The 13,764-nt window shown below is 38.8% G+C and overlaps 1 protein-coding gene across 6 annotated transcripts in view; it reads left to right on the top strand.

Moving 5' to 3' along the window:
• The first annotated feature begins 704 nt into the window (after nucleotides 1-704).
• GALNT3 (polypeptide N-acetylgalactosaminyltransferase 3) overlaps nucleotides 705-13,764 on the top strand; it is an 87,716-nt gene continuing 74,656 nt past the window's right edge. For 2 of the 6 annotated variants that reach the window (XM_069080487.1, XM_069080485.1), the window contains exons 1-2: nucleotides 1,026-1,161; nucleotides 10,528-10,649. The gene's annotated coding sequence lies outside the window, so the exon portion shown is untranslated. Of the gene's footprint in view, nucleotides 836-1,025; nucleotides 1,162-10,527; nucleotides 10,650-13,764 lie in introns of those variants that run through there. The other 4 variants (XM_069080489.1, XM_069080484.1, XM_069080488.1 and 1 more) reach the window with 3 other exon arrangements.

Raw genomic sequence — 13,764 nt, 5'->3', positions numbered from 1 at the left:
TTAGATTTTAAGCTTCTACCGAAATCTAGAAGAGACTTGTTTCACAAAATAAAAGAGGAAACCACAGGTTCCCTTTCAACAACGAGAGGTAATCTCTTCCTAACTGCGCTCTCTGAATTTAGCATTCTTTTCCCTTTGGGATTGCAACCCGTTGGGACAAGGAAGTCTGGGCTACCCTGGTAAGGAACTCCTCCCCACCTTCCAACTCTCAGTGGTCCTTCCTCCCACATGTTCCTTTTGGAGAGACTTTTGGGGGAGGTAAAGCATCCCTACCGCAGGGTGCTGAGACAGCCGGCAGCAACGGAAACCACTAGCTGCACTGCGTTTGAGTCAAGTGATCAAAAAAAAAAAAAAAAAAAAGAGAGACTGAACTGGCAGCTCCCTTCAATAGACGATGAACTGAATTTGCAGCAGTAGCCACTCAGTCTTCAGCTATCCAAATTTATCTCAAATTTGCTGCTGATAAAGAGGCTCCCTAAACCACAGAACTCCTAATCCCGCCCCCCTTCCCCCCCATTACTCCACTCCGCAAGAAGAGCCACAGAGCAAAGGGGGGAATCGGGACCTCGACGGACCCCGGACCAGCCGCTGTTTCGGTTCCCAGGGTGACTAGTGACACCAGGTCTGGACAAGTTTCTCGGTGGCGGCGGGTGGAAGGGGAGAGCCGCCCTCGCGGGCAGCCTAAGGCAGGGGTGGAGAAAGAGAAGGGCGGCGGCGGAGGAGGAGGAGGAAGAGGAGAAGGAGGCGGAGGCACGTAACCACTGGTGGAGGTTACCGGCGCGGATCTCCCTTCCCTTCCCAGGCCCCCTCCTCATTTCTCACCTGGGCTACTCAGGTAAGAGCTAGGGCGGGGCAGGTGGCTGGCGCGCAGGCGCAGCAAGGGAGAGAGAGAGGGGGCGGGGGGGGTGCTTGCCCTGGCCGACGTTGCAGGCTGGAGCTCACCTGGGAGCCGCCCGGAAGAAGCGGAGCCCCGGCCCGGCCTCTCCTGGCAACGCGGCGGGCCGGGAGGGAAGGGAGAAGGAAGAGGAGGAGGAGCCGGAGCTCGGTCTGGAGCCGTAACAGTAGCAACCGAAGCAGCGGCAGCCGCCGCCGCCACCTGCACCTGGCGCCTGAACCACGTCCAGCGCACCTCACCAGTGCCTCTTTCAGCTGCCCGCCCAGGTGAGCTGGCTGGGAATGCGCGGCGGGAAAGGGGGAGGAAGGCGAGCAAGCCGGGGCTGGGGAAGAAGCTCAGCGGGCAGCAGCCCCCTGAAATGCTGAGAGGAGCGGTGGGTAGCGGCCCGGGAAGTCGTGCCCGGAGGCCCGTTGGGGTTGGTGTTAGCTCTCGTCCGGACCCTTTTTTCTTCCATTCCCCCCTCTCACCATTCTCACCATTGCCCTCACCCCCGGATTAGGAGAAGGGGAAAGTGACTGAATGATGACTGAAGTACTCCGCACCTCCAGCCCCAGTAGCTTCTCTCTCAGTGCCTGCCCCTAAGTGACACCCCTTCAGCCTATCCTACCCATAGGCGAGCGCCGGGGTCAGGCGCTACTTCAGAAGTTTTGAACAATTAGGCTGAACCCCCAGACCTTTAAGGGGATCCACCCACACATACACTGATCTGTAGTAGAAAGGTTTTGGGGTCAGACTTTTTCTTGATGGGAAGAAATGCAAGAATAGAGTATATTGCCTTTAACCTGGAGGACAGGTCGTTCGTCTCCCACCCAAGATTCTCCTATATCCGAATCCCCAAGATCCTGGTAAGGGATAGCTTTGCGGTGCAGCTTTCCGCACTGGACTCCAGACAACTCGTGGGCATGAAATCCTGGCTGTTCTGAGCGTTTCAGTGGTTTCTTGAGTGATTTGGAAAGACCTTTGCGGTCTGGATGCTGACAATCCACCTCTCATCCACACACTACTCTTCTGGGTGGGCTCCCCAAACAAAAACTGCACCCACTCTCCAGTTTTATCGGGAAGAGTTATTTTCTTCTTGGCAGGAGGAAGGAAATCCAACTGCCACGCACTAACCACACACCATCTCATTAAAGAACCTGTTGACTTAAGGGCAGCGCGTATTGTTGCTTTTGTTTGCATGTGGTATTCTCATGACTCAAAAGTTCAGAAAAACTTCAGGATACTGCCACGTCTGATGCTGGGTGTGCCGTGCCCAGATGCCTCCCCCACCCTAAAACTCCGAGTGCTAATCCCTAAGATTTCAGGGTGAAGCAGTGGCACTTCATTTAATTAACAGTGTGACTACTGTTGTTAAATTCATTGATTTCTACAGAAAATTCGTTTCCTTTTTCAACATTCTATTGAGTTACCAAATCTTATGGTCTTTAGATTTCTCAAAGTAACATGTTTATAAAATTTGTAAATCGTAACAAAAGTAGCACACTTACCTTAAGGCCCAAATAAATTTAATTAAAAAAAAATCACTTATTGCCATTTATATTGAAGAGAAAACGCCTAATTTTAAGAAACCTGTCTGATTGTTAATTCAGTATGTTGGTATTTGATATGAGGTTTTTTTTTTAAGTATTCAGTAATCGAACTTATATTTTTTGCTGTAGCAGTAGAACTATGATATATATCTTGGTTTAACCATCACTAGGATTGTCCACTTTATAGTGTGGATGTCCTTAAACTATTCTATCAGTTTTGCATGGAAATCCCCAATTATGCTTTTTTTTCAGTACTTTATATTGAATTTATTTCATTTTACTAGCATTTTACTTTAAATTACACTCTTTAATGTAAAGTGCCTTAGGGCACAAATACAGTTTTAAAACTGCAATTAAATTTTTAAAAACTAACCACAGCATTGTTCCATGATATAATTACATAGAATACCCTCATCATGGTTTTCCTGCTTTACCTAAATAAACCAATCTTCTGGTCCCTTAAATTTCCTCATTAGTTGCTCAGAAAGGAATTTTTTAAAAAGTAAAAAGTTTCACTGGGTTAAAAATGAAATCTTATTGCCCCTGAGAATTGAGCCAGATGTTGTTCTGTCTCTACTCTTTAAGTATAGGAGAAATGTATTAAGTCTTTATTAGCTAAGGTATGAGTGAGTTAGTGAGTAATAACACCTGTGCCTTCTTTCATCCATCTGGAAGATGGCACTAAGGCTACCTACTTTTCATTGATTATGATAATTGGGCCTTTAAAAACTGACATGAATTTATAGAATTTAGAGTTAGACAAAGATTTCAAAGACCATCTAAGTCTTCATTTTTCAAATGAAAATTCTGTAAGCCAGAGAAAGTAAGTTGACTTACCCAAAGGCGCAGAAGCTAGGAAGGAGTAGAACAGAGACTAGAAAAGAGTTTTCTTGATTTCTGCTCTCTCTTTTCATTATATTTTACTGAGGTCTTACTATAAATATCAGTATATATGAAATACCTGTTTTGTGTCATACCTACTTGTATTTTTACTTCTCTCAAAGTACTAAATTCATATTTAATACTTTGGTTTATTATTTTGCTTTGTAGACTATTCTTCACACACTAGCATTTTCTGTTCATTTCAGTTGTGTCCAGCTCTTTGTGACTGATCTCATTGGAGTTTTCTTGGAAAAGATACTAGAGTGGTTTGCCACTTCCTTGTTCAGCTCATTTTATAGTTAAGGAAACTGAGGTAAATAAGGTTAAGTTACTTGCCCAGGGTCACATAGCTATTAAGTATCTGAAGCCAGATTTTAACTCAAGAAGATGATTTTTCCTGACTTCAAGTGGGCACTTTATCTACTCCAATGAACACCTTACTATTAACTCCTCTCTTTTCCACCTTGGTCATAGGAAATTCTCAATTAGTAAATTTACCAATATAAGTCTGTAACTGTTCTGCAAAACATAATTTTTGAGGGTTGCCTGGGGTGCCAGAGAAGATAAGTGACTTGAGAAGGTCCCATAGCTAGTATGTATGACAGGTGAGACTTGAATATCCTCTTAACTTGAAGGTCTGCTTTTCAGTTTTCTGTTTCCTTCATCTTCATACCTTACACATAGGTGTTCAACAAATGTTTGCTGAAAGAATGAATGAAATAACATATAGCTTGCATAGGTTTAGAAATAATCACGTAGCACAAAGTATGTATAGCTTATCTTTTTTATACAATTCGTAGGACCTTGATTATAATTTTTGTCCCTCTAATTCGATTTATTTTTCCATCTGTCTGAATGATGCCAGTGGTCCCAGGGAAACTCAGTGATGCAGACAGACATCCTCTTCACCCTTTAACTATGGACCAGAACTCTGCTTTAGATGTCATTTTGATGAATGAGATTATATTTTATTTCTTTTGAAGTTTCCCTTTTCATGGCTGATTTTCATGAATCAACATCCAAGACTTTTAGCCTTCTCATCTTCCACCACTGTAGTTTTAATTATGCTCTCTAAAACAAAACTCCCTGATTATCCTTCAGTTTGAAACACACTTTAGATTAATGATACAATCAACTAGACACTTCTGCATTTTCTATGGTAACCCCATTGAATTACCAGTTTCAGAATCTGCCTTTTTTTTCTTATCTACTATGGTGGAAAACAATGAAAACAAAAATGGATTTTTTTCATATAAAGTCATGCAGAAATAAAGGCACAAAAGACCATTTTTAGGACATGTTGAGGAGAGGATTTGTGTTTTCATTTAGCATTAGCCTAGACAGACCTTCAACCTTCTATCTAATGCTAAGATTCAGTGATTCTCAAGACCTAAAATAATTCCTTTTGGGGAGGATTTGACTAGTTTCTTGAATTATAGTTATCTCAACAATCAGAAAGTTTTTACTTTATTTTAATTTGTTCTTATCCAGGTGCCATGTATTTTGGGAAGCTGAAATGGAAAAGTTGTTCTTCCCCTCTATTGAAATGGAATGCAATGTTTTGCATAAAACTCTGGGGGAAGAAAACAGAATTCTAACCAGTTTATATGTTTGCATTCAGCAGTAAACATCAAGTACACATTTATTTAAGTATCTACTCTGTAACATATTGCTGTAGATGCTCTCTAGATCCTCTAGGTGGTACAGTGGATAAAATACTGTACCTGAAGTCAGGTAGACAAGACCTGAGTTAAAATCTGGCCTCAGACATTTAACTGATTCTGTAATCCTGGGCAACTCACATATCCCCCACCGGCCTTAATTTCTTCTTCTATAAAATGAGGATAATATTAGTATTTATCATTTAGGGTTATGACAGTAAATGAGATAATTGTTAATATCTGTAAAGTGTTTTTGCAAATTTAAAAGTGCTATATAAACTTTTATATCATTTTATCTTAACAGCTGTAGGAAATAGGTGCTATTATTATCCCCATTTTACATATAAAGAAACTGAGATAGAAGTTAAATGATTTGCCCACAATTACACTAATAATAAGTGTCTATCAGATTTGAATTTACGTTTTCTTGACTTTGGGCCTAACTATCCTCCTCCTCATCATCAAAAAGATAAATGAGACAGTCCCTACCTTCAGTAGTAATGGGAAGTAATGGGAAAGAAAAAAAATTGGACTTTGGAGACCCAAAATTTGGGTTTGAGTCTCAGATTCACTTATTAGCAGTGTGACTTTAGATAATGTTTGTTTTTAAATTATTTTTGAGTCTCAGGCTTACTGGAGTAGGGCAGGAGGTCATACTAGGGTTGTGATGAATGCAAAGAACTTAACTAAATGCTTTGTCAATGAACTCCTATGAAGGAATTTATGATCCTAGAAAATGTAGACATAGCTAATATATAAAATACAAAAACGGAAAAGGAAAGGAATGTTATGAGAGTTCATTAGATGGAGGTTATCACTTCTAGTTAAGGGAGTCTTGGACAAATTGGCATTTGAATTGGGTATTGAAGGAATGGTAAGACTATACCAGGGAAACATGAAGAGGGCTTCATATATGCCATATTTTGTCAGAGTTCTTTTGTGGTGGGGGCAGAAAAATGTAACTGTGAATGGTTCTCATTTATTACTCCTCTTTAAAGCAATTAGTTAACATGTTCCATTTTCCTTTTTCCCCCTACATTTTACTTTTTTGGGGGGGAGCTTTTTGGAGGGCAATTGGGGTTGTGATTTGCCCAAGGTCACACAGCTAGTAAGTGTTAAGTGTCTGAGGCTTGATTTGAACTCAGGTCCTCCTGACTCCAGGGCCGGTGCTCTGTTCACTGCACCACCTAGCCACTCCTATGTTTTACTTTTTGACTGTGAAATACACGAAAAAGAAATAAGTAAAATCCTACAAGTCAGAGTGGAGATTAGGTATACAAGAGTGCCTTTTATTGAAAACACATTGAGAAACAGACAAGTAGCATGGTGTAGTGCCTAGACTACCGAACTAAGAGAATTTAAGGGTTTAATTCTGTCTCTGTCACATAATACCTGTGTGACCTTGAGCAAATCCTAGAGATTCCATTTCCTCATCTGCAAAGTAGTGGTACCAATACTTTTAGACTTGACAGGATTGTTGAGAAAGTGTCCTATATATGTGAGTGGTTGTTTATATTCAGCTTGTACTAAAGTACTTTGTAAATATTAAAGTGAGTTGTGTATGTGCTATGCTTCAGGGAACTTGAAATGAACCATAATGTACCAGAAAAAGAATAACAGGTCATTTTGTTTTGAAATTCTATTGCATTTTATTTTCCCAAATAGGCTTATTAACAACAGTGAAAATTTTATGAGGGCGAGAAAACTCCTTCAATTTTATTTGCCCAAAGTTTCCTTGGCATAGGAAAGATAGGGTGTAATGGGAATGCAAATTGGAAGATCTTCCCTGCCCCTAGGCTAAAGTGCACCTGAAGCCTGGGGTGGGAGGCTTGTTTTTCAGTAGATACTTCTTGATTGGCCAGTGAGTCAATAAGGTTGTTACATTCTCTGAGCCAGGAGAAGGCTATATAAGCCCTGATGTGTAGCTTTGTTTGGGGGCTCACTTTGAGAAGTGTTCTGTGATTTGATCTGAATTCTGGGAAGCCGTTGTTGAGAGTCCCCCGGCTTTGAAACCCAGATGTTGTTTGGTATGGATGTAATGGTTGCACAGTTTGGAAAGCTGTGTACTTGATCTGTTTCTGTCTTGATAATACTGTCTGTATATTCTGAAGTTTGGGGTGCTGACCTTTTTCCCCTGAACGAGGTAAACGATGTATGTCTGACTGATTAAAGTAAGCTTGTTAACCCATTTTGAGTTGCTTTCCTTTAACAAAGCAGATCCAAGAACCTGTATGGGCAGCAAACCCTGAGGACGCTCTTGGGGTGCTTGCTGCTACATAGGGCAAGGAATATGAGGACTTTCCTTCTGAAAATGATACTACTATGTCAAAGATTTGCCTTTGTAACTAAAGGCACCAGTTTAAGTCTAGCTTCTAATTCCAGTTCTTAGTTTGCAGGTATATTAGAAATGGCATTTATTTTATAGAAATACCTGGCAGCCTTGAAAAGAGTTCCTTTCCTACATATCTAGGGCAAATAACTATCTGGAGGATAAAAATGATGTTAATATGTTTTGTATTGCCACCATATGACTTCTTGGAGGAAGACCACCAGGTTTTACTATTTAGCACCAATTCCCCCCTCCCAAAGTAATGGGCTAGGAAATTTTTGTTTTTAAAATCCAACACACACTATATTTTGTATTTTCTCCCTTTTTAAAATTTATCCATTTCACCTATATTCCACTATCACTTATGTGATTCACTATCACTTATCCACTTCTAAATTTATAACTTTAGACCCAAATTTCCAACCAGTATTTTTATTATTTGGAAGATATAATTGATAGTTATAAAAATAGCTGACATATAGCTATTGCTTTAAAGCTTTGCAAGGAAACTTTATGTACAAGATATTATGAGTTCATCATGACAATCCTAATGTAAGTACTACATTTATTATCAGTCCCGTCTCATAGACAAAGAAACTGAGGCACTGAAGGAAAGTGAGGTGAGGGTAAATGATTTGCTTTTGGTCAGAAAGCTAGTAGGCATTGGAAGTAGGACTTTAACCCAGGTCTTTCCTGTTTTTCCAAGTCTGTAACTCTTTCTGTTATGCCATGCAGCTTCATTTCCACTTGGAAATCATATTGCAACTGTAAGTTCTACATGTTCAAAACAAAACTTCTGAGGGAAACCTTGGAAAATGTCTCATCCTTCTAATTCTCTTTCTGCTAATTGTACCACTCTTCTTCCAGGACTAGAAGGAATAGAATCTGAGTACCTCAAAGGACCAAGCTGTGTCAGTTGAGGCAATATTTTTTTTAAATCCATATGGCAAAGACAATAGAGAGAGGATGAAAACTTATTTAAAAGTAAAATTATAACAAATTGTTTTCTGTCAATAACTGGTTTTGTGACATACCTTGTTGTTTTAGTCTTGGGTTAGAAACCTCAGTCATCTTTGATTTATCTCTTATCCCATATCCAGTCAATAATTTAGCAGCAGTTGTGCCCTTTCCATTCCCATCTCTACTTTACTTCAGGCCCTCATTATCTCTTAATTAGACTATGACTCCTAAATCTTCCTTGCTTCTAGTCTATTCAGTGTTCAGTCTATCCCATATGCTTTGCTAGATTAATCTTCCTAATGTTTAGCTGTGATCACATTGCTGCTCTATATGTTGAATGACTCTATTGTCTAAAGAATAAAGTATAAATTCCTTTAGTTAACATTCATGGCCCTTTATAATCTGGTCCCACTTTTGTGGCCTTAATTCATAGTATTCTCCACATACACCCTATGTCTATCAACATTAGACTTCTTACTTTTGCATATATCCCAAGTTTCCCTGCCTTAATTGTTGTTCAGTTGTTTCAGTCCTGTCTCACTCTTCATGACCCCATTTGGAGTTTCCTTGGCAAAGATACTAGAGTGGTTTGCCATTTCCTTCTCCAGCTCATTTTACAGATGAGGAAACTGAGGCAAGCAAGATTAAGTGGCTTGCTCAGCATCACACAGCTGTTAAGTATTTGAGGTCATATTTGAACTCAGGAAGATCAGTCCCTCTGTCTTCAGGTCTTTGGCACTCAGTCCACTGTGCTGCCCAGTTGCCCCTTCCCTGCCTTACTGCTTTTGCTTTTCTCTAATTCCCCATGCCTGTCCCCATCCCCTCTCCATATGAATGCCTGTCATCCTATTCATTTTGGTCTCAGACACTTTTACTGACCCTGTGATCCTGGCCAAGTGATTCAACTGCCCTAAGTGTTTAGTAGTAATAAAGTGCTTAGTAATAATGACTAATAATAGCTCACATTTATATAGCACTTACTATATGCCTGGTACTGTGCTGAGCACTTTGCAAATATTATTTCATTTAAATCCCAAAACAACTCTGAGATGTGCTATTATTATCCTCATTTTACAGATGAGGAAATTGAGGCAAATAGGTTAAGTGACTTGTCCAGGGTCACACAGCTAATAAGTGTGTGAACCTGGATTTAAACTCAGGACTCCTGACTCCAGGTCCAGTGCTCTATCACTTATCTGCCCCACATGATGGTCACTTAATAATAAATGCTTGTTCCCTTTCCCTTCCCTTTCAAAGCCAACCCCCAATGTTTTCTCTAAACTATAGCATCTCTCTCCTACAATCTCTTTAGAATTCCCATAGCACATTGCACTCATCATCACACATTGCTTTGTAATGTAATTCTTTATTGATTCTATATTCCTGACAACTTTTTAAGATCCTTGATGTCAAGGACTATGTCATTTGGTATATATCTCCTTTAACATCTGACACAGTACCTCATGCATAGTCAGCACTCAAATTTTCGTTAAATATAATGTAGTTTATGCACAAAGTACATTAGAGGAAATATTTTAAAAAGAAGAAAATTTGATTCAGGGTAGGAGTTACTTTGGAGGATAATATGACAGTTCCAAAACTTGTTTCCTTCCCTCAGTGAACATTTTGGATTAAGTAGTTCCTAAGTTTCCTAAATACCTGGGGTTAGACACTGCTGAAAAGAAGTGATGTCTATACTGGAACATCCTAGGAGGGTACCCTTAGAAAATATGTGAAATTAACCTGAGCCAAGGAAGAACTAGTGCCCTGACCGAATGAACAACAGAGGGATCAGCCGTGGCACTGGGTCATCACCCCACACAGCTTCCTTATTGTGGGAGCTCCAGATTGTTTTGAGTAAGTTGTTTAATACTGCTGTTTGTTTCCTAAAACAGCTGTTCAATATCATAATTACTAGTAGAAGGCTTAAAGGATACTGCTGCTAGTTGCTCTTTAGAGTAGGAGTTCTTAACCTGGTGTCCATAAACTTGTTTTTAAAAATACTTTGATGTCTGTATTTCAATATTTTTGGTTTCCTTTGTGTTCAGAGACAGGGATAAGATGGGATGCTTAGACACTAGGATAAGCTGAAGGAACCAAAGGATGGATTGTTGGTCTAAAGAAGGCCTTCCTACTAAGAAGTCCCCAAGTCCCTCTTCTTTATCCAACCTCCCCAAAATCACTGTGGAGAGAAAGGAGTTCATGAAACTTTTGAGGGAAAAATAAAGGTTTTGTTTTCTCCCAGTGAAATATTTAATACCGTTTTATCAGGTGCCTCGTTATTGTTGGAGTCTCAGAAAACTTGTGAGCTATAATGAAGACCTCAGATTCTTGATGTCAGGTGTGGATCAAGAAAAGGGTCATTCAAAGAACAACCATAGCATGTTTGGATGGTAATGTATTTTATACATCTTCTCTTCCTAGACTGAACTATGGCATCTCTTTGATCTTTGAAATTTGAGTCACAGTATCTATTGAAAAATCACCAAGTATAAAACGTTTTTGGAGTAAGATATTATGGGCCATATATCTTATTGGGAAGGAAGTGTTTTCATATACCACTCCAAATATAAATCATCTGGTTAGTATTAATGTAATGCATTTGATCTAATTTGTCTAATCTTTACACGATTCACATACTGCAGATGGCAATGTTTGATTCGACTTAATGTCTGTGTGGCAAGAGACCAAGATGCATTAACTTACAACAAGGCAATGACTGATAGAATAATAGCCCATAGTGACAGTAGGGTAAGATCTCTTTCTTTATGAGTTAGCCATTCTTTAAGCCTGACCCATGGTTTTTGCTAATCTGCTTCAGACAGAAGTATCTACCCATATATACTTTCCCATTGAATTTTTTTAAAGTGTTTAACAAAGGTTGTATTGAGAGAAAAAAAGGAAGTAGGGTAGATTGTGTCATTTCAGTTGGATAAAGAAAACAGAATAGTTTATGGGGAAAAAATAGTCATATTAGCAAAGATTCCTGAAAAGAAGCAAATAGATGTCAGGGATTCCTTTAAAAAGAATGTTAATGAGATGGTAACATACACTTCTACACACACACACACACACTCTCATACTCTCTCTCTCTCTCTCATTCACTCTGTCCCACTCTCTTTTCCCTTCCCTTCATTCTATATAAATTCTTTTAACAGGATATACATTTAATATTCAGAAAGCCTCTTCATAGAACTACCCCAAAATGTGGTGACTTGAAATTTTTCTTCCTTATGCAGAATTATTAGATGTAAACTCTATTGCAAATTATTCTTAACTGGAATATGGGAGAACATTGACACCTAAATTTTATGCCAAGTGCTTCTAACTAGTGTTTAAAGGTTTAGAATAATAAAGGTATAACCAGGTCTTTTACTTTAGGTCTTCAAGTATGGCCAAATTTCTCAACTCTTACAGATAACACCAATAAAAGATCAGAAGTCTTTCAAGGTTTAATTTTAAATCATACTTTTATCATATCTCTTAAGCTTTAGAATACAGTAAATGTTTCTTAGAAGTAGAGAGCTAGTTTTGTTTATAAGTAATCTAAAAGCTTTTAGTCTATACAGAATGCCTATCAGTATAATTTCTTTAATATGAACATAGGCTTGTATTCTTTTTTTTTTTTCATTTTACTAGGTAGCAGACAAATTCTTGCAATGCCTTATTCACTGTGTACCCTGAATTACAGATCTGAATTATTTACCAGTGAATTCAGAACAGAAATTGGCAGTTATGTTCAAGCTAGCAGGCAAAGCTTCCTCTGATTTCCCTAAACAGTACCTTCAGTATTGTATTCATATAGAGTCAGTGCTACATGTAAAATGTTGACAGTCCTAAATTTTGTAATGGTTGGCAGTTTAAGGACATTATAAAAAAGTATCATTTGTGATTTCGTGTACACAATTTTTTTTAAATCAAGATTTTTGGCATAGTTTTCTTCTGCACACTTTTTTTGCTTAGTAAAAAAGTAGTAGATTCTATTAAGCAGAGGATTCTTTTGCACAACAAGCAAAGGTTTAATGGGAAGACTACCTAAAATGGAAGGTGGGGACAGTTACCCCATATTGTGTCTCTTCTCTCCATTTATCACAATCTCCCAATTAAAGACCTGGGGTTATTACTGATGTTCTGTTGGCAGCTGTTGATGACTTAATGCAACCTCCATGCTGAGAAGTGATTCAACAAGTGAGCTCTAGCTTGTCTCTATCTTCTCTTAAATCAAAAGTCTTTTAGTCCCTAAATATGAAACTTGAAAGGAAAGTAATTCCAAAGTATGAGAAGAATACCTATTTTTTCTCCTAAACCCTACCTCTTATAGAGTGAAAATGTCAGGAAAGGAAGGAGATAAAAGATGTCTAGTAATATATTTTTAGTAGTATATCTGGCAAACATAATGTGTCTGGTTATCTATCTTGTAAATATAATGTATCTGGTAATATAATATGTCTGGTAAATATATTTTTCTTTTTTAAATTTTTTTTAAAATTTTTATTTACTTTTTTTTTTTTAAACAATCAGGATTAAGTAACTTGCTCAAGGTTACATGGCCAGTTATTTCTGGGTGTGGTGCTAAGTATGTGAGCCCAGGATTTGATCTTCAGGTCATCCCAACACTGGAGCCCATGTTCCTACTCACTGAGCCACCTGGCCACCCCTAAGTAATTGGGGTTAAGTAACTTGCTCAAGGTTATATGGCTAGGTGTTTCTGGGTGGGTGCTAAGTGTCTGAGCCTGGGATCTGATCTCTAGGTCATCCTGACACTGGAGCCAATGCTCTTACTTGCTGTGCTACTGGCCACCCCTAAATATATTTTTCTTCATAAAACTAGGCAGCAGGAAACACAATCTGTGATATGTATCTTCTTGTGATTGCTGCTTTTACTAATTAGGTCCTGGACTGAAATAAATGTCTGACATTCAATATTTGGAGATCTTAGTTTTAGCATTCAGCATAAGAAAAGCAACCACGTAGTCCTGGGGGTGGGGGCAGAAAAGAAATTTGTGAAATTGTATCTTTGATCTCAATGCTCAGGGTCAGAATAGTGGCAAACTACGCCACCAATCTTTCAAACCCTTATTTCTATTAATTTTTTTTTTTTTGCTTTTCTTCCTTTTTATTAAATCAAAGTTGCCATCTTTATTCTTTACTAATTACTTGAGAACACACTTAGTCACTTGGATAATCTATGATCTTCCTTCCAAACACAGCTCTAGTGCTATCTCGTAGACCAGACCTTTCTGGATCCCGGTTGTTTGTGTTTTCTTCCTCTTGCAATTACCTTGTATCACTTTGTGTATATGCTATATTTATCTAGGTATATGATGTATTGCCTTTGTAGAATATAAGATCCTTGAGGGAAATCTATTTTCATTTTTGGCTTGGTATCCTAATCACCTGAGTACTGTGCAGATGGTAGGCGCTTAAATATCTGTTGTTGAATTGAGTTAAATTTGAAACCCTAGTACATGCCAGCTCATTCTGACACAGTTGAAGATAAATAAAATT

This window comes from Petaurus breviceps, unplaced genomic scaffold (genome assembly GCF_028583685.1).
Source record: "Petaurus breviceps papuanus isolate PSGF00001 unplaced genomic scaffold, PetGlider_PUasm1.0 91133, whole genome shotgun sequence".
In the NCBI taxonomy this organism is placed as follows: domain Eukaryota; kingdom Metazoa; phylum Chordata; class Mammalia; order Diprotodontia; family Petauridae; genus Petaurus; species Petaurus breviceps.
The sequence above is the reverse complement of the archived record's forward strand: the minus strand, read 5'-3'. Positions and strand labels throughout refer to the sequence as shown.